General features: G+C 45.8%; 1 protein-coding gene across 3 annotated transcripts in view; it reads right to left on the bottom strand.

Moving 5' to 3' along the window:
• LOC117349086 (putative nuclease HARBI1) overlaps positions 1–21,817 on the bottom strand; it is a 179,500-nt gene that overhangs the window by 156,541 nt on the left and 1,142 nt on the right. The window lies entirely within an intron of this gene.

Below are 21,817 nucleotides of genomic sequence, written 5' to 3' on the forward strand. Positions count from 1 at the left end.
AGTCTGCCTAAAGTTGGGGACCAATATCGGCACCTAACTTAATTGATCAATAGGCTTAATCAGTTCTGATATTGGCACTCAAAACCTCACAATCGGCATTAATTGGACTTAATTTAAGGTTAAGCACCTAACTTGAAAACTCAATTCTGTAACAAGTAGGTCCCTAGCCCAAAGCGCCTAATTGAAAAATGGGCATGGTTAGGGGGCGGATCATGGGTGTGTTTTCAAGATAGGCATATCTTTGTGAATTAGATGCTGATATCGGCACCCAACTTTGGGCAAAGAAAACCCTGGCATAAATATGGTATGTCTAAATGTAGGATGGTGAATGCTGCCTATGTTTGCTCAAAGTTCCATACTTTCACCTTTTGTTGACATGGTTCAATCAATGATCTGGAACAATGTCAAAATATAGAATTACTATTCTGCAGATTGGCACTTTGCAAAATAAAATAACACTCTTTTCTAAACTAAACTAAACCTTAAGTTTATATATTGCATCCTCTCCATGAATATAGAGCTCGGCACAGTTTACAAGAGCTTAATAAAGGAAAAGAATAGCACATTGAGTTTGGTGGATTGAGTATAAGGGGGGGAGGAGAGCGTTACGTTTTTGTGAAAAGACTGGTTTTCAGGTGCTTACGGAATAGTTGGAAGGAGACCTGAGCCTGCAGTGGGGTAGTAAGGTTATTCCAAAGCCCTGTAATCCTGAAGAAGAGAGTTTTCCCAATTTTCCCACATAGATGATACCTTTTAGTGAGGGGAAGGAAAGTTTAAGTTTTTGGGTGGGCCTGGTATTGTCGGGACTCGGGGAGTTCCTAGATAGAGGGATTAGAGGAGGGAGGATGCCGTGTAGGATTTTAAAAGCTAGGCAGGAACATTTAAAATGAACTCTGGCGATTATTGGGCGCCAGTGGAGTTTGAACAAAAGTGGGGAGACATGGTCAAATTAATGTTTTGCGAAGATCAACTTGGCCGCAGTGTTCTGAATTAGTTGAAGTCTATGAAGACTCTTTTTGGTTAGACTAAGGTAGATGGAATTGCAGTAATCTAGTTTGGAATATGCAACCTATCCTTAAAAACTGGAGAGATTCCGGAAGACTGGAAAATAGCAAATGTCACGCCCTTCTTCAAGAAAGGCTCAAGGGGAGACCCAGGAAACTACAGGCCGGTGAGCTTGACCTCGGTCCCAGGAAAGATGATGGAAGCGCTGATTAAAGACAGCATCTGGGAACACATCGCTAGCCTCCAGTGACCATAACATGGTATGGTTCAACCTTAGGAAGGGCTTCCCTAAATCACAAACAAAAACGAGGGTACTCAAATTCCGGGGTGCGGACTTCGCACGCATGGGAGATTTCGTCCAGCAAACGCTACAGGATCAGGAGGAAACTGATAATGTGGAAGCTATGTGGTCAATCCTGAAACTGACCCTACAGGAGGCAACTGTCCGTTACATAAAATCAGTAAATAAACAACAAAGAAACAAGAAACCTCAATGGTTCACGGATGAAATCTCGTATCTCATCAAGGAGAAAAAAAGAGCATTTCTTTCATACAAACATACGGGGAAAGGAGAAGCTAACAGTCAATACAGGGCCAGGTCTGCAGAGGTCAAAACAGCAGTTAGGAAGGCCAAACTACGAGTGGAAGAAAACCTAGCAAAGAACATTAAAAAAGGGGACAAATCCTTCTTCAGGTATATTAATGATAGGAAAAAGAACACCAGCGGAATAGTACGCCTTAGAACCCCGGATGGGAATTACGCAGAAGCAGACTCTGACAAAGCCAAACTACTGAATGAATACTTCTGCTCAGTCTTTACCTGCGAGGCACCTGGACACGGACCTCAGCTGGTATCAAATTCAAGCGTGGAAGATCCATTTCAGAACTTTGAGTTCACACCGGCTGACGTTTACAGCGAACTGGCAAGGCTCAAGGTGAACAAAGCCATGGGACCAGACAAAGTGCACCCAAGAGTGCTCAGAGAACTGTGCGGAGTCCTGGCAGAGCCATTAGCCATGCTCTTCAATCTTTCCCTAAGGACGGGGAGAGTCCCACTAGACTGGAAAACAGCTAACGTCGTTCCTCTGCACAAAAAGGGTTGCAGAGCAGAGGCTGCGAATTACAGACCGGTGAGTCTCACATCGATAGTGTGTAAACTCATGGAAACACTACTTAAACGCAAGTTAGACATGATCTTGGAGGATGAGAATCTGAGGGATCCCAATCAACATGGATTCACTAGGGGTAGGTCATGTCAATCTAATCTCATCGGCTTCTTTGATTGGGTAACAACGAAGCTGGACTCCGGGGAGTCTCTGGACATAGTATACTTGGATTTTAGTAAAGCTTTTGACAGTGTCCCACACCGCAGGCTTTTAAGCAAGATGAAATCAATGGGGATAGGTGAGACGCTAACTACTTGGGTCAAAGATTGGCTGAGTGGTAGACTTCAAAGGGTGGTGGTCAATGGCACCTTCTCTGAAACTTCGGAAGTGACCAGTGGAGTCCCGCAGGGCTCAGTCCTGGGTCCACTCCTTTTTAACATATTCATAGGGGACTTGACACGAGGGCTTCAGGGTAAAGTAACATTATTCGCCAATGACGCCAAAATATGCAATATAGTAAGGGAAAATGATTTGCAGGATTGTATGACGCAGGACCTGCTTACATTGGAGAACTGGTCCTCAACATGGCAGCTGGGCTTCAACGCCAAGAAATGTAAGGTCATGAACCTCGGTAGCAGGAATCCATGCAAAACCTACACCTTAAATGGAGAAACGTTGACCAGGATGATAGTTGAGCGAGACTTGGGAGTGATCATCTGTGCAGACATGAAGGTTGCAAATCAGGTGGAAAAAGCATCATCCAAGGCAAGACAAATGATGGGATGTATCAATAGAAGTTTCGTAAGCAGGAAACCTGAGGTCATATTGCCACTGTACAGAACCATGGTAAAACCTCACCTGGAGTACTGTGTGCAGTTCTGGAGGCCACATTACCGCAAAGATGTGCTTAGAGTCGAGTCGGTTCAGTGGATGGCCACTAGGAATATTTCGGGGCTCAAGGGTCTCTCGTATGAGGAGAGACTGAACAAACTGCAGCTCTACACTCTGGAGGAACGCAGGGAGAGGGGAGACATGATTGAAACGTTTAAATACATCACGGGTCGTGTCGAGGTAGAAGATGACATCTTTCTATTCAGGGGACCCTCGGCCACAAGAGGGCATCCGCTCAAACTCAGAGGAGGGAAATTTAGGGGTGACATTAGGAAGTATTTCTTCACGGAAAGAGTGGTAGGGCACTGGAATAAGCTTCCGGAGCAGGTGGCCAAGGCCAACAGCGTGCTTGACTTTAAGAATAAATGGGACATCTACGTGGGATCCCTACAGAGGCCTAGTAAGACACTCAGACTTGATAGGGCGGGTCAGTAGAGTGGGCAGACTTGGTGGGCTATAGCCCTTTTCTGCCGTCACCTTTCTATGTTTCTATCAAAAACACTGGGCAGCTAAAGCCGAGCCAGCATGGCTTCTGCAAGGGCAGGTCATGCCTCACAAACTTATTATACTTCTTCGAGGGGGTAAACAGCCAGGTGGATAAAGGGGAATCTATAGACATCATTTACTTTGACTTCCAAAAAGCCTTCGACAAGGTACCACACGAAAGACTGCTAAGGAAGCTATGGAACCACGGAGTGCAAGGGGAGGTCCACCGATGGATCAAAAACTGGCTGGCGGACAGGAAACAGAGGGTTGGAATAAAGGGCCATTACTCAGACTGGCAATGGGTCACGAGCGGAGTTCCACAGGGGTCGGTGCTGGGACCGCTCCTGTTCAATATATTTATTAACAACCTGGAGGCAGGAACAAAATGTGAGGTTATTAAATTTGCGGATGACACCAAACTATACAGCAGGGTTGAAAACACGGAGGACTGCAAAGATCTCCAAAAAGATCTGACAACGCTGGAAGAGTGGGCCAAAAAGTGGCAAATGAGCTTCAACATAGGGAAATGCAAGGTCATGCATGTAGGGAAAAAGAACCCGATGTTCACTTACAAAATGGGGGGATCACCGCTAGGGGTGAGTAACCTTGAAAGAGACCTGGGAGTGATGGTAGACACATCATTGAAGGCGTTGGCGCAGTGCACCACAGCCTCAAGGAAGGCAAACAAAATGTTGGGCATCATTAAGAAGGGTATCACGACCAGGACGAAGGAAGTCATCCTGCCACTGTATTGTGCAATGGTGCGCCCGCACCTGGAGTACTGTGTCCAGTACTGGTCGCCGTACCTCAAGAAGGACATGGCAGTACTTGAGAGAGTCCATAGAAGAGCAACTAAGCTAATAAAGGGTATGGAGAACCTCTCATATACTGACAGACTGAAAAAGCTGGGGCTTTTCTCCCTGGAAAAGCAGAGACTTAGAGGAGACATGATAGAAACCTTCAAGATCATGAAGGGCATAGAAAGAGTAGACAGGGACAGATTTTTCAAATTATGGGGAACCACAAGTACAAGGGGGCACTCAGAGAAATTGAAAGGGGGAAGGTTTAGAACAAACGCCAGGAAGTTCTTTTTCACCCAGAGGGTGGTGGATACATGGAACGCGCTACCGGAGGATGTGATAAGCAGGAGCACGCTACAGGGCTTCAAAGAAGGTTTGGATAGGTACCTGGAAGACAAAGGGATTGAGGGGTACAGATAGGAGTAGAGGTAGGTTATAGAGATAGGATTAGAGGATTAGAGGCAGTTACAAAATTAGTCAGGGACACTGTTCAGGCAATTAGGCCTGATGGGCTGCCGCGGGAGCGGACCGCTGGGCAAGATGGACCTCTGGTCTGCCTCAGCGGAGGCAACTTCTTATGTTCTTATGTTCTTATGGATTGAACAAGGACGGCAAAATGTTGTTGGCGGAAGCAGGATCTCACTTTCCTCAGCATGTGGAGGCTGAAAAAACATCATTTTACCAGAGAGTTGAGATGGTCGTTGAAGGAAAGAGAAGAGTTGATGATGATGCCTAGAATTTTGCTTGAGAACTCAAGCTGCAGGGTGGCACCAGAGGGCAGTACGAATAGGGTGGGCAATTGTTCTAATTTTGGACCGAGCCAAAGAAGTTTCGTTTTGGACTCGTTCAGTTTCATTTGAACAGAGAAAGACCAGGATTGGAGTTTAGTTATACAGGCTGTTATGTTCTCAGAGAGGTTGATAAGGTTTGAGTCTGTCTCGAGTAGGACAAGGATGTCGTCAGCATAAGTGTAGATTGTTTCAAGGGAAGATTGATGGAAGATTTTCAGGGAAGACATGTAGATGTTGATGAGAATAGGGGATAGGGGACTCCACAGGTCGGTTTCCAAGGAGCAGACATGATGCCATTTGTGTTGACAGTGTAGGAGCGGGAACGTAAGAAGTTCGAGAACCATTCTAAGACTGTGGAGTCGATGCCTATCTCAGAAAGTTGATAAATTAGAATATTGTGGTGGACGACATCGAAAGCTGCAGAGAGATCGAATTGTAATAGGAGAGCAAACTTATTGCGAGAGTGTAATTGTTGCACCTTTGAAAATAATGAGACCAGGAGGGATTTGGTGCTGAAGTTGGGTCTGAAGCCGTATTGGTAAGGTAAGAGAATGGATAATCTCTCTAGGTAGGATGAGAACTGGGTGGAAATGATGGCCGCTAACATTTTAGTCAGGAGAGGGATGTATGCTGTGGGACGGTAGTTAGAAGGAGAGGAAGGGTCAAGATCGGCTTTTTTCAGTAATGGGGACAAGGCAATATGTCCCATTTCTGCGGAGAATAGGCCCAATGTTAAAGCGGAGTTTATAAGTCCGGTAAGGGATGAGATGGCCTGTGCAGGAATATTCTCGTACAAGTAGGAAGGGAATGGATCTAGGGTACATTTGCAGGATTTCAGTTTGAGGCAGAGATTGGCGATCTGGTGTTCAGATATGAGTTCGAAAGAAGTCCAGGATCTGTCTGCTGGGATAGGGTTAGAGTCGTTGGGGGCCAGAGAGTTGAAGGAGACTGATGGGGGAAAGGAGCTTCTTATGGTAGTGATCTTTTTGTTGAAGAATTTTGCTAGGTCGTTTGCTGATGGGGATGAGGGGGGAATGGTGGAGTCATTTTCGGAAGTTAAGGAGCGCCAGATATTAAACAGTGTGCTGCTTTGGTTGTTGGATCTGGAAATTTTATCACCATAGTAGTTCTTCCTAGCTTTTTTTAGTACTGAGTTATAAAACTTGATATTTTCCCTCCAGGATTGTCTATCTGAAGAGGCTTTGGATTTTTTCCATTTGCGCTCCAGTGCTCGACATTTCTGTGGTACGGAAGATACCAAGGGGCTTTACGGGAGTAGGAGATGGATTTGGTAGATACAGGGGCAAGAGCACAATAGGTAGTCTTGGAGAGGTGTATCCAGTTGCGCCAGTTGGATTCTGGGTCGGTAGGCTTAGAACCGGAGGAAAGGTGATTGAGAAATTGGGACCAGAAGAGTTCGCTCGTGATTTTTTTGTGGCACGGGGTGGAGATCCAAGGTGGGACATGAAGATGGGGAGGCGGAAAGAACCTAGAAAGTGATCAGACCAAGGGACATGTTCCCAACGAGCATCTTCGGCAGAGGTTTTGTGTTCGGTCAGGTCGAGGAAGTTGATGATGTCTAGTGTGTGCCCCTTTTCGTGGGTTGAGGAGGATGCAGGAGAAGGGAAACCTAGAGAAGTGAGGAAATTGTTGAATTCGGTTGCATCCTTGCTGGTGATGTCATCTAGGTGGAGATTAATATCGCCAATGATCAATAGTCTCTGAAATTTTAGGAAGGCGCTTGTTATGGTCTCGAGGACGAGTTCGGAGGATTTATTCCAGGGGGTTAGTGGCCGGAATAATAACAGGATACCTAATGGGTAGAGGTGGAGTTCGTCCTTGACTGAAGCAAGCATATATTCTAGTGAAGTGTGGCTGCCCTTTTCGAGGAGCTGAACATCGAGGAATGATTTGTAGAGGAGTGCCAGGCCTCCTTCTTTCCGGTTTATTCTGGGAGAGAAGAGGCCATGGTAACCATAGGAGCAGAGTTTGTTTTGTGTGAATAGATCGTCTTTTTCGATCTATGTTTCTGTGATGCACAGGAATCCAGGATCTGAGTCAGCAAGTAGGTCCTTTAATATTTTGGTCTTGTTGCAAGCAGATCTAGTGTTACAGTAGAGTGTTGGGACTGGGGTGAGAGAGTCAGAGGTGAGGTAGGAGGAACGGGCTTTAGAGAGGAGTAGTTGACTCCTCTGAGGTCTTTTTTAAGGGGTGATTTCTGATGCGCACTAGCGCGGGGATTCTGAGGCCAGGGCAAATATTATTGATATTTGTGGAGTCGAGTAGATTGGGGGGGACAGGGTTCAAGCAGAGAATAGTGTTAGTAAATGAGCAGAGTAAGAGAAGAAGAGGCCAAGAGGGTGGCTTCATGGTGAGATCTAGGAGAACCAATAAGAGGACTGTGGCAGAACCTGATTGTTTGTCGTGTGGGGATCTGGAATTAGAGGCTAGGATCTTGTTGGGTATTTGATAGTACCGTATTTTCGCGGATATAACGCGCACCATTGTAAAACGCGCACAGGGGTATAGCGCGCAGAAATCACGATGATATGTACAAAAACTTTTCTATACCGCGCTCAGGCATATAACGCGCATGCTGCCCGACTCTCCTCTGGCCACCCCGACTCTCCTTTCGCCCTCCCCGACTCTCCTCTGGTTGCCCCGACTCACCGTTCACCCGCCCTGACTTTCGGTGCACTGCCCCGCCTCTCCGTGCCTGTCCCCCTTGAAGTCCTGTCCCCCCTTGAAGGTCTGCCTGTCCCCCCTTGAAGGTCTGCCTGTCCCCCCTTGAAGTCCTGTCCCCATCCTGAAAGCCTGATGCCCCCCCTCGACGTCCGATTCTTCTCCCCCCTCGGCAGGACCACTCGCACCCCCACCCCGAAGGACCGCCGACTCCCCGACAATATCGGGCCAGGAGGGAGCCCAAATCCTCCTGGCCACGGCGACCCCCTAACCCCACCCCGCACTACATTACGGGCAGGAGGGATCCCAGGCCCTCCTGCCCTCGACGCAAACCCCCTCCCCCCCAACGACCGCCCCCCCCAAGAACCTCCGCCCGTCCCCCAGCCGACCCGCGACCCCCCTGGCCGACCCCCACCCGCCTTCCCCGTACTTTGTGTAGTTGGGCCAGAAGGGAGCCCAAACCCTCCTGGCCACGGCGACCCCCTAACCCCACCCCGCACTACATTACGGGCAGGAGGGATCCCAGGCCCTCCTGCCCTCGACGCAAACCCCCCTCCCTCCAACGACCGCCCCCCCCCCCCAAGAACCTCCGACCGACCCGCGACCCCCCTGGCCGACCCCCCCACCCCCCTTCCCCGTACCTTTGGAAGTTGGCCGGACAGACGGGAGCCAAACCCGCCTGTCCGGCAGGCAGCCAACGAAGGAATGAGGCCGGATTGGCCCATCCGTCCTAAAGCTCCGCCTACTGGTGGGGCCTAAGGCGCGTGGGCCAATCAGAATAGGCCCTGGAGCCTTAGGTCCCACCTGGGGGCGCGGCCTGAGACACATGGTCGGGTTTGGTACGTAAAATCACGTATAACGCGCGCGTTATATCCGCGAAAATACGGTAGATGTCTTAGGACTTGTTTGAATTTCTGAATAGTGGCTTAAAACAGAAAAAGAACTTAGCACGGTGGCTTAAAATGTTTCTAGTAGGACTCAAGATGTAGGCGGAGGTAAAGTTTAGCAGCTGAATGCTTCTAGTAACTATGCACCTAAATTACATCTAGAGGACTATGCACCTAAATTGCATCTAATAGGACGAATGGAGATAGAAACTAAATCAGATGAAAATTTAGCGCCCAATTGCTTCTAGTAAGAGCGAATTGACCTAAAAGACAGTTGCTTCTGGTAAGACATAGAAACTGGTAAGATAAAACTTAAAGAACATTTAGCATCTAATTACTTCTGGTACGATAAAGCTTGAGGAACACTTAGCATCTAAATTGCTTCTGGTAAGAGAAAACTTAGCGCCCAATTGCTTCTAGTAAGAGCGAATTGACCTAAAAGACAGTTGCTTCTGGTAAGACTTTGAAATTGGTAAGATAAAACTTAAAGAACACTAAGCAACTAACTTGCTTCTGGTAAGATAAAACATGAAGAACACTTAGCATCTAATTACTTCTGGTAAGATAAAACTTGAAGAACATTTGACGTCTAAATTGCTTCTGGTAAGATAAAACTTAAGGAACACTTAGCAGCTAAATTGCTTCTGGTAAGACAGAAAGGAGGAGAAGCTTAAGTCCTGCAGAAGAGCAGGAGCGGTGGTCTGTCGGCCCTGCTACAGTAGCAAAATAACACCAGAATTTAGGAAGTTGGTTGGGCTGAGAAATTTTCAGCATCCTCTCATATATAAATATTATATTCAAACCAATTCTCATGAAGGTCTGACTTAAGTAAACAGGCCTTTCAGTCTTATTCATGAAAAAATTATCCAAGCCTGCTCAGTAATATTGGAAGCAGTCCTATGACACACAGATAATACATTTATTTATTTATTTATTTATTTTACAATTATGAGTAATTTTTATGGGCAATTCAATGTTATTGCTTCTTTCCTTGAAACAAATCTGATCAATGGACAATCTCATTATAGGGAAGACTTTCATCTTTGAGGAAAACCACACTAAACAATGGAGTGCCATCCATAAACATCATTATTTACCAGAAAAATTGGATCAAGAATGTCCAGCAAAATGGGTTACTGTAGAAATTTCTGGAAGAAAATCAACTGAGAACAAATTTAATTAACAATTTTGTGTACTTTTTAATTAACTTAAGCAATGATGTCTTTGAAAAAATAGGTATTTGGTACAGTGTTATCAGCCAGGGGGTATGAATTACAGTTAAACTGGAGCTGGGTAAATTGTATAAAATCACACTTTGCGGTCATCCTCTTTTGTTAGCAAGGTAAAGCTTTTTATCTCCCAAGCAATGAAAGAAGTAGGAGTATTTTCACTATCTTCCTTTCAGTAATACCTCTTTCTGTATGTAGGGAAAGGGGAGATAAGATTCTACTAAGAAAGGAATTGACTTTCTATAATGGATTTCCTTTTACAGAGTTAATGGTTATGGGTACCAAAACCAATTTTGAATGTTGTAGTGTATGTTGTCAGGAATCATAAGCTGTTGGCCACACATTGCTGATAATTGTGTTCTAGTCTGTGCTGAGCTTGGAGTATATAATAGAGCAAAGCTCATTTATACAAAAATTCAGTGTACAGGAATAGGGACTGCATTTCTAGTGAAACAAGCATCGTTGATGTTCTTTATCCAGTCTTAAGCTTAGACTTTAATCCTATTTTTGTTTTATTTAAATTAATGGGTAACTTTGAAGGAAATCATCAAGAAGATATGCATAGTGTGGCGGGGCCGGGGGTAAGCCTAGCGCTGGCAACCCGGCTCCTGCCCCAGGCGTAAGGACGGAGCGCTCCCAGGAGGACTCCCACTGGATAAGCAGTAGAATAATTAGTGGAGACTGCGTTCTTGGTAAAGTTCAGCTTTTATCTTTATTACCCCTAGTTCACAGCACTAGGGTTCCAGTAGTCCCTCTGGTCTGAGGAGACTTAAACAAAACATACTTTCATAAGGTTTCTTCCTTACAATACAGTCCAGCCTGCTGCCCAGGCAGAAAAGCCAAAAAAATAACCAAAACGTTTTCTCCTTAGTTTTGCTCCTTTTGTTTGGAAATACTACAGGAAGCTCTGTGACCTAACCCACCCGAAGTCCAATGCTCCCCACTACCCTATGCTCCTGGGTAGGACTAGGGAACTTTATATAACCCAACCTTTTATGACTGGTGTCAGTCCCCTCCCGAAAGTTCCCTGCTTCAAGGTTACACAATGTCAGGTCTCTGAGTTCCGTTACACTTCTCGGGGAAGTTAATTAAAGGTTTTCACCTCCTTCCCTTTATCTACATGGCCTCCCTCTCAGGCTCTAAGTGATTCATTCACACATGCTCACAGTTCTGCTACGGGAGAAAGAACGCTACACAAAGATACATTCACTTTCATTCCCCTCCCCCATTCATACCTTGTTAACTGTGATTCTCCAGGAGATCCCATACTGCGAGACTGCACTCCATCTCACTGCTTTCAGATAGCTCTCCCTCTAATTCCATTAGGAAATCTCCGCTTTCTGAGGCAGGGTAAGAACTCCCTTCAGGGACAGCTAACGGCCAGCCCTGCCCTGGAGGTCTTTCTACTCCCCTGCACTTCTGCTTAGGAGTCAGAAGTCTGTTAGCTCGGGAGGGTTGTAAGACCAGCTGTGCTTTAGCTAGGGTCTGGGACAGAGACCTCCTAGCAGGCTCTTTCCTGCTTAGCATGGCATGTCTCTCTCCTGCATTTCTCCCTACAGTCTTCTCCCGAGTGTTCTCTCCTGCAGTCTTCTTCCCAATCTCCTCCCGAGTGTTTCCACCTGTGCTCATTTTATGCTGCAAGCTTAATCCCACTCTGCCTCTGGGTTCGTCCTGCTTGCCAGCCACACCCCTCTCATTAACCATGCCTGTGCTGGTTTTCTTTACTAGAGGTTTTGTTGGAGATTTGCCCAAGGTATTATAAAAGGGATTATAGTGCCCTAAACCAGATGTTATGGTTTCTGCCCTTCTCTCTCTGCCTTGCCCTGCCTGTTGGCTCTTGGTGATAGGCACAGGGTTACTGGGCAGCTTCCTGGGCTTAGGAATAGGGGCCAGCCTTTGCAAGGCAGGGTTTAAAGCTGGGTTTAAACTGCTGACAGGCTCTTCCCTGTCACAATAGATACAAATGATTATATTCAGATAATATGGATGGGCATACAAAATATGTTGAGAATGGATGAGATGTGATAAACCTGATTATGTCCTTACCTTGATAATATCTTTTCCAGTAGAAAGGCGTGTTATTCTGGACAAGTGGATTTATCTCCCAATGGCCGCAAGCCATATGCAGAAGGAATCCACTCCTGATTTTTCTGTGATCCTCCTACTTTACCAGGAGCTCAACTGCCACCTGCAGTTAGTACCCAAGCAAACAAGAGCTCCATCGAAATAATATGACATAAGGAAAAATTGGAAACTTCCCAAACTAATCAACTGTTCTGCTCAATTATAATAACATTTGAACAAGTAACAGCCAACAAAAGCAGCAAAAGAGTTCAGATAGTACCCCTGTAGATGCTATAAACATATTATACACAATTCTTCAGGGCCCAAAGGGCTCCAAGATACAACTTGGAGAAGAATAAACAGAATGAGACAGTAGGCAGGCACATGAAGGACAGGGCAGGGGTCCAGAATGACACACCTATCTGCTGGAAAAGATATTATCAAGGTAAGGACATAATCTCTTTTTCCAGGGCAATAGAAGTGGGATATACAAAAGCAGTCCCAGAAAACTAGGGTAGGCTGACTGTGCTGACCCACAACTTGGAGGAACCAAAATCAGAGTCCTCTCTTGCCACAACGTCCACCCTGTAAAACTTTGCAAATGTGTATAGAGTGGACCAAGTTGAGTACTTGGCCAAAACATAAAGAGTAGCACCTTTCCATGCTACCGATCCAGGGCAATCAGTGACTTGCCCCTTGTCTTTCTCAATAACAGACTATGGACTTTTCCTCCAGGAAATTGTCTACACCCTTCTTAAAACCCAGCTACACTATCCGCTCTTATCACAACCTCTAGCAATGCATTCCAGAACTTAACTATTCTCTGAGTGAAAAAATATTTCCTCCTATTGGTTTTAAAAGTATTTTCCTGTAACTTCATCGCATGTCCCCTAGTCTTTGTAATTTCTGATAGAGTGAAAAATCAATTCACTTGTACCTGTTCTACTCCACTCAGGATTTTGTAGACTTCAAACATATTTCCCCTCAGCCATTTCTTTTCCAAGATGAAGAGCCCTTACCTTTTTAGTCTTTCCTCATATGAGAGGCATTCCATCCCCTTTATCATCTTGGTCATTCTTCTTTGAACCTTTTCTAGTGCCGCTATATCTTTCTTGAGATAAGGAGACTAGAATTGAATGCAATATTCCAGGTGAGATTGCACCATGGAGCGATACAGAGGCATTATAACAATCTTGGTATTGTTAACCATCCCTTTTTTAATAAAACCTAGCATCTTGTTTGCATTTTTGGCCACCACCACATATTGGGTGGAAGGTTTCATCGTATATTCTATAATGACACCCAGATCCTTTTCTTGGGCACTAACCCCCAAGGTGAACCCTAGCATCTGGTAACTGTGATTTGGGTTATTCTTCCCAATATACATTACTTTGCATTTGTCCACATTAAATTTCATCTGCCACTTGGACACTCAATCTTCCAATTTCCTAAGGTCTGCCTGCAGTTTTTCACAATCTGCATGCATTTTAACAACTTTGAAGAGTTTAGTTTCATCTGCAAATTTAATCATCTTATTCGTCGTTCCAATTTCTAGATCATTTACAAATAAGTTAAATAGCATCAGTCCTAATACAGATCCCTAAGGCACTCCGCTGTTTACTCTCCTCTAGCATCTAGGGAGGGACAGAAGAGCTTGCCCGCAACACTGAAGTCCCACAAGCAGCATCAGAACGAGCTGCCACATCCACTTAGTAAAATATGATAAAGGTGTAAAGTGAAGACCAAATAACTGCCCTGTCAATTTTGACTGGAGGAACTGCTTGAGCCTCTGCCCACGATACCGCAACACTTATGGTGGAGTGGGCCTTGAGAGAAACCGGCAGCTACTTGCTATGGGCAATGTAAGTCAATGAAATGGCTATACAGATCCAATGGATGATAGAAGCCTATCTCGATGAGGCTGGACCGTCAGGACAAAAAAAATGATCTGAAAGACAAAAATCATTACTTTTCTCAAAAAAGCGGAGGACCCTCCACACATCCAATTTGCACAAGATCTGATCCTTTCACGCCGACCCTGTGGAGCAGAAGACAGATAATGAACCTCTTGATCGACATGAAAAATCTGAAACTACTTTCGGCAGAAAGGAAGGAACCATATGGAGAACTACTCTCTAGTTCAGTGTTCTTCAACCTTTTTACACCTATGGTCCGGCTGAAATAAAAGAATTATTTTGTGGACCAGCAAACTACTAAGACTGAAATTAAAAAACCCATTCCCGTGAGCTCGGTCCCACAAACCATCTGATCCCATCCGTACAAGCCTCAAATAGTTATGATTTTATATTGAACATATTTTATTAAAGTATAAAAAGAAACAATATTCTGTATAATTGTCATTTTATAAATACAAATAATACAAAGCAAGGATCAACAAAACTCCTGTCTCCCCTCCCCTTCAAATATATCCCTTCTACTATCAAGAAAACTGAATAAGCCAAATTATTACAGAATGGTACACAGAAATATCATGCTAACATAATACCGCAGTCACACATGACAGGAATAGTGTTAGGGGAGTGCATCTAGGGCAACTGCCCCCTGGTCAGAGAGAGCCCCCAGTTATGTCAAACACCAGCTCTAGCAGGATACATATTTCAAATCTGATATATTCTAATCACAAGATAGAAATAAAATTATTTTTTCTACCTTTTCTCATCTCTGGTTTCTGCTTTCATCGTCTTTTCACTCTCTTCCATCCAACGTCTGCCCTCTGTCTCTTCAATCCAGCATCTCCCCCTTCCATATGGTATCTGCCTTCTTTCTTTGCCCCTCTCCCCTTTCCATTCAGCCTATGCCCCCTCTCTCCTTTTTACATGATTCATTCTGCTCTCATTTTTATCTCTCCTACTCCAGATCGAGCATCTTTGTCCCTCTCTCCTTATTTCTCATCTGACCCCCTTCCCAACATCAATCTTTCTCTACTTTCTCATTCCTCTGTTTTTCCCTTTCCCTCATCTGATCTCTCCATTCCATCCTAACTCCTTCCCCTCCTCTAATCTCCCTGCCATCTGTTTCCTTCCTCCCCTGTCCAGCAGTACCCCTTCCCCTCCGTCCTCCCCTCTCCAGGAGTACCCCTTCTTTCCTCCCCTTATCCAACAGTAACTCTCTTCCCTTCCCTTTCCCTCCTCTCCTGTCCAGCAGTACCCCTTCTCCCTTCCCTCCCCTCCTTCCCGCTCGAGTAAATGTTTCCTCCCTTTAGCCTAGCGGCAGCTCTGTGTGCTTTTAACTTCGGCACACAGCTGCCCTTAAGCAGTAGTTTAGCCGCAGTTTCATGAGGCAGCCTCATGGCCTTTGGTAGGCCGGCCCACATTGCATCATTGAAGCAAACCGGCCTAGCAAAGGCCCCGAGGCTGCCTCATGAAACTGCGGCTAAACTACTGCTCAAGGACAGCTGTGTGCCAAAGTTAAAAGCACAAAGAGCTGCTGCTGCTGGTCTGGAGGTGCGGAGACATATGCGGCAGGAGACACGGCGAAGGCAGGAGGCAGCTGTCCCGGCATACGCGACGGCAATAGGAAGTTGCAAATCAGCTGATGCTGGCACCGCAGCCTCTCTTCCTGCCTAGTGTGCAGTTTGTGAAGACCCAAATCCTTCATGGACTGGCAGGAAATTTTTGTGGACCAGCACCGGTCTACGGACTGGCGGTTGAAGAACACTGCTCTAATCTGTTATGCGCAGAAAGGGCTCCCTACATGATAGAGCCTGGAGCTCCGAAATACGCTGTGTGGAGACTATAGCTACCAGAAAGACAGTCTTGATCATCATATCCAAAAGTAAAGCATCCCTTAGTGGCTCAAAATGGGTTTCCATAAGACCCCGCAAAACAATATTAAGATTCCAAGTAGGAAAAGGCTGACGCAAGGGAGGATGCAAGCAAAGCGCCCCTCTGAAAAAATCCAGTCACATCAGGATAAGCTGTCAGCGAACTGAAACCATTGTGTGCTCGAAAACATGAAAGACTTGCCACTTGAACTTTAAGAAAGGCCACCACCAAACCCTTATCTAAACTTTCCTGAAGAAAGGCAAGAACTACCAGAATAGGAGCCTTCACTGGCTCCATCTGGTCTCTGGCACACCTCTAAGTGTTGAGATGACCACATCTGAAATGCCCCACATTAGCAAGGCTGAATGCTCAAGAGTCAAGCTGAAAGACCTATGCACTGAGGGTTCTCCATGGGAACTGGACCCTGACTGACGAGGTCATGATGAAGAGGGAGCTTGCGCTTCCTGCCTCATTGAAGATGGACTAGATCCGCGAGGCCAGACCAGAGCTACCAGGATCATCAATCCTGGATGTGATGCTATTCTGCAGATGACCCATCAACCAGAGACGAAGGAGGAGCTCGTGAGCTGGCTAGGGCTGAACCAGAAGAGCCAAGAGATCCATGATGTTTCTGATGCTTCTGTCTGCGTGGCCCAGGAAGAAAAACGTGTCCCTGTAACATGTCGAACAGAACACCCAAAGTCTGTGCTGGTGTCAGCTGACTTCTTGAAGCTAACAATCTAGCCCAAGCACTGCAACGGAGACACTACCATCTCCACCACACGCTCACACTTCTGTCGAGACTGGACCCAGATCAGCCAATTGGCCAGATAAGGAGGGAACTGCACACCCATCCTGTAGAGGAGTCCCACCATCACAATATCTGTTGTGAAGGTGGGTGGAGGAGTTGCCAGCCCAAAGGGGAGAGCTGTAAACTGGAAATGCTATCAAAGAACATGAAAACACAGAAACCTGTGACGATCTTGGCAGATCAGAATATGATCCAAAGACACCAGAAACTCCCCCGGAGCATAAGAATAGCCTTACTGGATCAGATCAATGGTCCATCAAGGCCAGTAGCCCGTTCTCACGGTGGCCAATCCAGGTCACTAGTACCTGGCTAAAACCCAAGGAGTAGCAACATTCCATACTACCAATACAGGGCAAGCAGTGGTTTCCCCCATGTCTTTCTCAATAACAGATTATGGCCGTACTTTTACCTGTATGAAGCATTTGTTTAATAAATTAGAGGGGTTTCCAGCAGCAATTGTTTGGACTACAGTGGTGCCTCGCATAACGAACGCCTCGCACAGCGAACGCTGCGCACAACGAACTTCATGTCTTGCTTCCTACAACGAACTTCGTTTCACACAACGAAGTCGCCCGAGCTGCATCCTTCCGCGCAGGCACTGCGCTTAACTGCCCTCTCTCCGCCTGGCTCCCTGTGCAGTGGCGGACCGTCGGCTCGCAGGGGCCCGGCGCCTACTGCTGATGTGTTGGGGGGGGCGGAGCTACTCTCGCCGCTTCCCCGATGCTAGAAAAAAAATGAACAGTTAAGTCCCAGTTTTTGCCGCTGAGACTCTGCCCTCTCATTGTTTTAAAAAACAATTATGTTTTTAGATGTATCTAAATAAAAATAATAACAAAAAATTTATCTTTTTTTATGTCATCTTAGCATATTTTATGCTACAGAACAAATTATTTTTTTTAACATGTATTGTTATGGGAAAACGCGTTTCACATAACGAACTTTTCGCATAACAAACTTGCTCCTGGAACCAATTAAGTTTGTTGTGTGAGGCACCACTGTACTTTTTAAAAATGTTTTTTTATTGATTTAATAAACTTTACAAGTAAAAACTACTTGCACAAGAAATACAGAGTAAATTCCAACATAAATAGCATCAATATACATTGCAAAATGAAGAAAAAGACATAAATGGAACTTAATTCTTCCTTAGACCATAAATAACTTTAGAGAGAGAGAAAAAAGAAAATTAAAGGGAGAAAAAATTGCATTATATCTTTAAAAAGAAAAGACTTAAACGTCTACATTGCTTGGCTTTTTTTCAATTTTTGAGCTACTTCCCCACCACTGGTTAACCCCTTGATTCTAAGAAGGATCGTAGATGATCAGGGATAAAGAAAACATATTTTAGACCCTGGAACTTAATAACACATTTGCATGGATAGGCCAGCATAAATGTAGCCCCCAGCCTCCTTGTCATAAGAACATAAGAATTGCCACGGCTAGGTCAGACCAGTGGTCCATCAAGCCCAGCAGTCCGCTCATGCGGTGGCCCTCTGGTCAAAAACCAGCACCCTGAGACTAGCCCTATCAGCGCATGTTCTTGTTCAGCAGGAACTTGTCTAACTTTGTCTTGAGTCCTTGGAGGGTGTTTTCCCCTATAACAGCCTCTGGAAGAGCATTCCAGCTTTCTACCACTCTCTGGGTGAAGAAGAACTTCCTTACGTTTGTACGGAATCTATCCCCTTTCAACTTTAGAGAATGCCCTCTTGTTCTCCCTACCTTGGAGAAGGTGAACAACCTGTCCTTATCTACTAAGTCTATCCCCTTCAGTACCTTGAATGTTTTGATCATGTCCCCTCTCAATCTCCTCTGTTGGAGGGAGAAGAGGCCCAGTTTCTCTAATCTTTTGCTGTACGACACCTCCTCCAGCCCCTTAACCATCTTAGTCGCTCTTTTCTGGACCCTTTCGAGTAGTACAATGTCCTTCTTCATGTACAGCGACCAGTGCTGGATGCAGTACTCCAGGTGAGGGCGTACCATGGCCTGGTACAGCGGCATGATAACTTTCTCTGATCTGTTTGTGATCCCCTTCTTTATCATTCCTAGCATTTTGTTTGCCTTTTTGCTGCCGCCGCACATTGTGTGGACGGCTTCATCGACTTGTTGATCAGAATTCCCAAGTCCCTTTCCTGGGAGGTCTCTCCAAGTACCACATCGGACATCCCCAAAAATAACTTCTGCTTTTCCTGAGTTACTTTGGTTACATCATGGTGCAACCATATACATTAACCACAAGAGTTTCCCAGGCTTTTTAAAGAACAATCTCATGATAGAGTTAAGGTCTTGCTCAAATATAAAGTTGACAATTAGGGTAGCTCTTTCAACAATGTCTGATAATGAATTTTCTAAAACTGCCGTAAGATTTTTTAAATCATTGTCAATACCCAGATTCTCACCCATAGGTACATTGTTAACATCAAAATCTCTATTCGAAGCAGGTAAATAATATGCTTTATTTATGGGCGGAATCTGATCTTGAGGAAAATGCAAACATTCTATAAGAATTTTTTTAAAAGTCTCTATTGGTGACACAGCCATTATCTTAGGGCAGTTTAAAACTCCTAAATTCAATCTTCGGTTATAATTCTCTATCATTTCAATTTTCCGTGAAGAAAAAGTTTGTTCTTTAATTATAGCAGAAATTGAATTTTTCAAAGAGGTTGTTTCAGCTTGTATCTTGTCCATGCATTCCTGTTTAACTTTTTCAACATTTACAGCAAAAGCGTCCACTTTTTGCACCAATACCTCCATATCCAAAGCAGTCTTCTCCACCTTCTCATCTATCTTCTTTATGACTTGAAAAAGTACTTCCAGTGTAACTGCTGGGCTTATTGCTGTATCTCCCTCTATTTCAGCAATCTTCCAGCCCTGCTTTCCAGCCAGGTCTGTAGCTCCTCCCTCTGCCTGCTCCGGGGTTTCCTCCGCTATTCCCTTGGAGACAGAATCATCACTGTGCTCCACCGCTGGACAAGGGGGGGGAGCAGAGACTGCCGGCGGTGATAACGATGTCTGCAAATCCAGGGACTCGAGTGCTCCCTCACTTGAGTCCTCCGCGGAAATCTGCTGCTGCTGGAGTAGCTGGGTGTCAGCTGGGCTCCTCTGCTCAAAGAAGTGCTGGATTGTTTGTTGCACAGGGGAAGATGTGAGAGCTGGCAACTGTGATACTCTCACATTCCCCTTCCTCTTGGTATGGGGCGTGCCGAACAAGGTAAATAACAGCGTTCCAAATTCGAAGTATATAAACGTGCTAGCAAAATCAGAGCAGTCCGAGCTTAGCTAACAGATGTCCGCCATCTTAGATTTCTCTCTGGTTTGGGCTACTTTTTGGGCTACTCTGACCATGTTGAGCTACTTTTGGGCTACTTTTTGCCACGAGTTTGGCTGGATATTTTTTTTGCCATCTGGCAAACCTGTGACCTATTTTAGTGTGCGGCTGTGCTAGAACTTAGGCCCCCTTTTACAAAGCTGTGTTAGGCTATTTTTTTAAAGTTGGTTGCAGTGGTATTAACTCTGATGCTCAAAGGAATTCTATGAGTGTCGGAGCCAATACCACCGTGGCTGGCGTTAAAAAAAAAGCCTAACGCGGCTTCATAAAAGGGGGCCTTAATACACGAGTATGTGCAGTGCCTAGCACCCACAGTTAATTTACACCTCACCCCCTAAAGATAATGAGGCTTGGCAGCCCCTACACAATTCTTCTCACTTCGCAAAAATAAAGACAATTTTTCTGTCCCAAAACCCTGCTTCCCACTCCAAAATGAATACCGAGAGGGGCTTGATGGATTCAACTCAAAATTTCCAGTGAAAAACAAGAGGTACCTAGTGCCCTCAACAGTTCTTTTAGTACGTCCCTTCCACGATCCAGTACTTGCAGAAAACCAACACTTTTCTCACCAAGTGCTCCTTCTACTACTGAGAGAGAGACAGAGCCATCTACAGTTTCAATTTCTGCAAGCGATCTATACAGAAGTCTATCTGATCTGCTTTGCATCTTATTTTTTTTTATTTCAAGTCCGTGTTCGGTGGCATTTGGGGTACCTGTGGAGCCAGCCTGCTTTATGCCCCCCTATTCAGGCTCAGGGTCTGGGAGCTAGCTTGCTTTCTGACCATGCCAGAGGTTTAAGTGCAGGCTGGATGCATCCTGAGTAACAGCCCTTGGGATATTGGGGCGCAGGCTGCATTTCCCACCCCCCCTCCCCGATCAGGAGAGGTTCCAAGGGGGTGGAGGTCTCAGTTAGGGTCTCTTTCTATACCTCTTCCAGAAACTGTCTGCCTCTCCCTTCCATTTCTCCCTCCCTCCATTGGTCTGGTATCCATCGTCTTCCCTCTGCTCCGCCCATGATGTGGCATCTGTCTTCTTCCCTTCCATCTCTCCCTTCCTCCCCCTCAGCAGATTTTAGCATATCTCTCTCATCCTTTCCTCCCCCCAGATCTGGTATCTGTCTCCTTCCCTTACCCCCATGCTCTGGCATCTCTCTCTCCTCTCCCTTCCCCTTCCTTTTCTTCCCTGGTCTTCCTTCTCAATTTATTTTCTGCCTCTGTCTAGATTAAATTATTTCTTACTATCCAATTTCTCTCTTTTCATTGTGTCTACCTACAGCTTGCCACATTTCCCTCACCCCTTCCAGTATCTAACTCTTACCTCTTCCCCCAATCCAGCATATGCCCTTTTTTCTCTGCTCCCCACTTCCATCCAGCATCTGCCCCCTCTCTCCTCCCCACTTCCTTCCAGCATCTGCTCGCCTCTTTCACTCTCCACTTCCAACCAGCGTCTGCCCCTTCTTTCCAGCATCTGCTCCCTCTGTCACTCCCCCCCAACTTCCATCCAGTGTCTGCCCCTCTTTCATCACTTCCATTGTGCGTCTGCTTTCCTCTCTCTTTCCCCATTCAGCATCTGCACTCCTCTCCTCCCCAATTCCAGGCAGCATCTGCTCCCCTCTCTCCCCCCACTTACATTCAGCGTCTTCAACCCCCTCCCCCCACTTCCATCCAGCATCTGCCCCCTCTCTCTCCTCCCACTTCTATCCAGCATCTGCTCCCTCTTACTCTCCCCTAACTTCCATCCGTCTGCCCCCTCTCAACACTTCTATTCAGTGGCTGATCCCCCCTCTCTCTCTCCCCCATTCACTATCTGCTCCCCTCTCTCCTCCCCATGTCCTTCCAGCATCTGCTCCCCTCTCTCACACACTCCCCCTTCCATCCAGCAACTGTCCCCCTCTTTCTCCACAAAATAAACCCAAAGCGCCAATCTCCCTCCTTTCCCCTCACCTTTGTAGATGC

This window comes from Geotrypetes seraphini, chromosome 1 (genome assembly GCF_902459505.1).
Source record: "Geotrypetes seraphini chromosome 1, aGeoSer1.1, whole genome shotgun sequence".
Taxonomy (NCBI): Eukaryota; Metazoa; Chordata; class Amphibia; order Gymnophiona; family Dermophiidae; genus Geotrypetes; species Geotrypetes seraphini.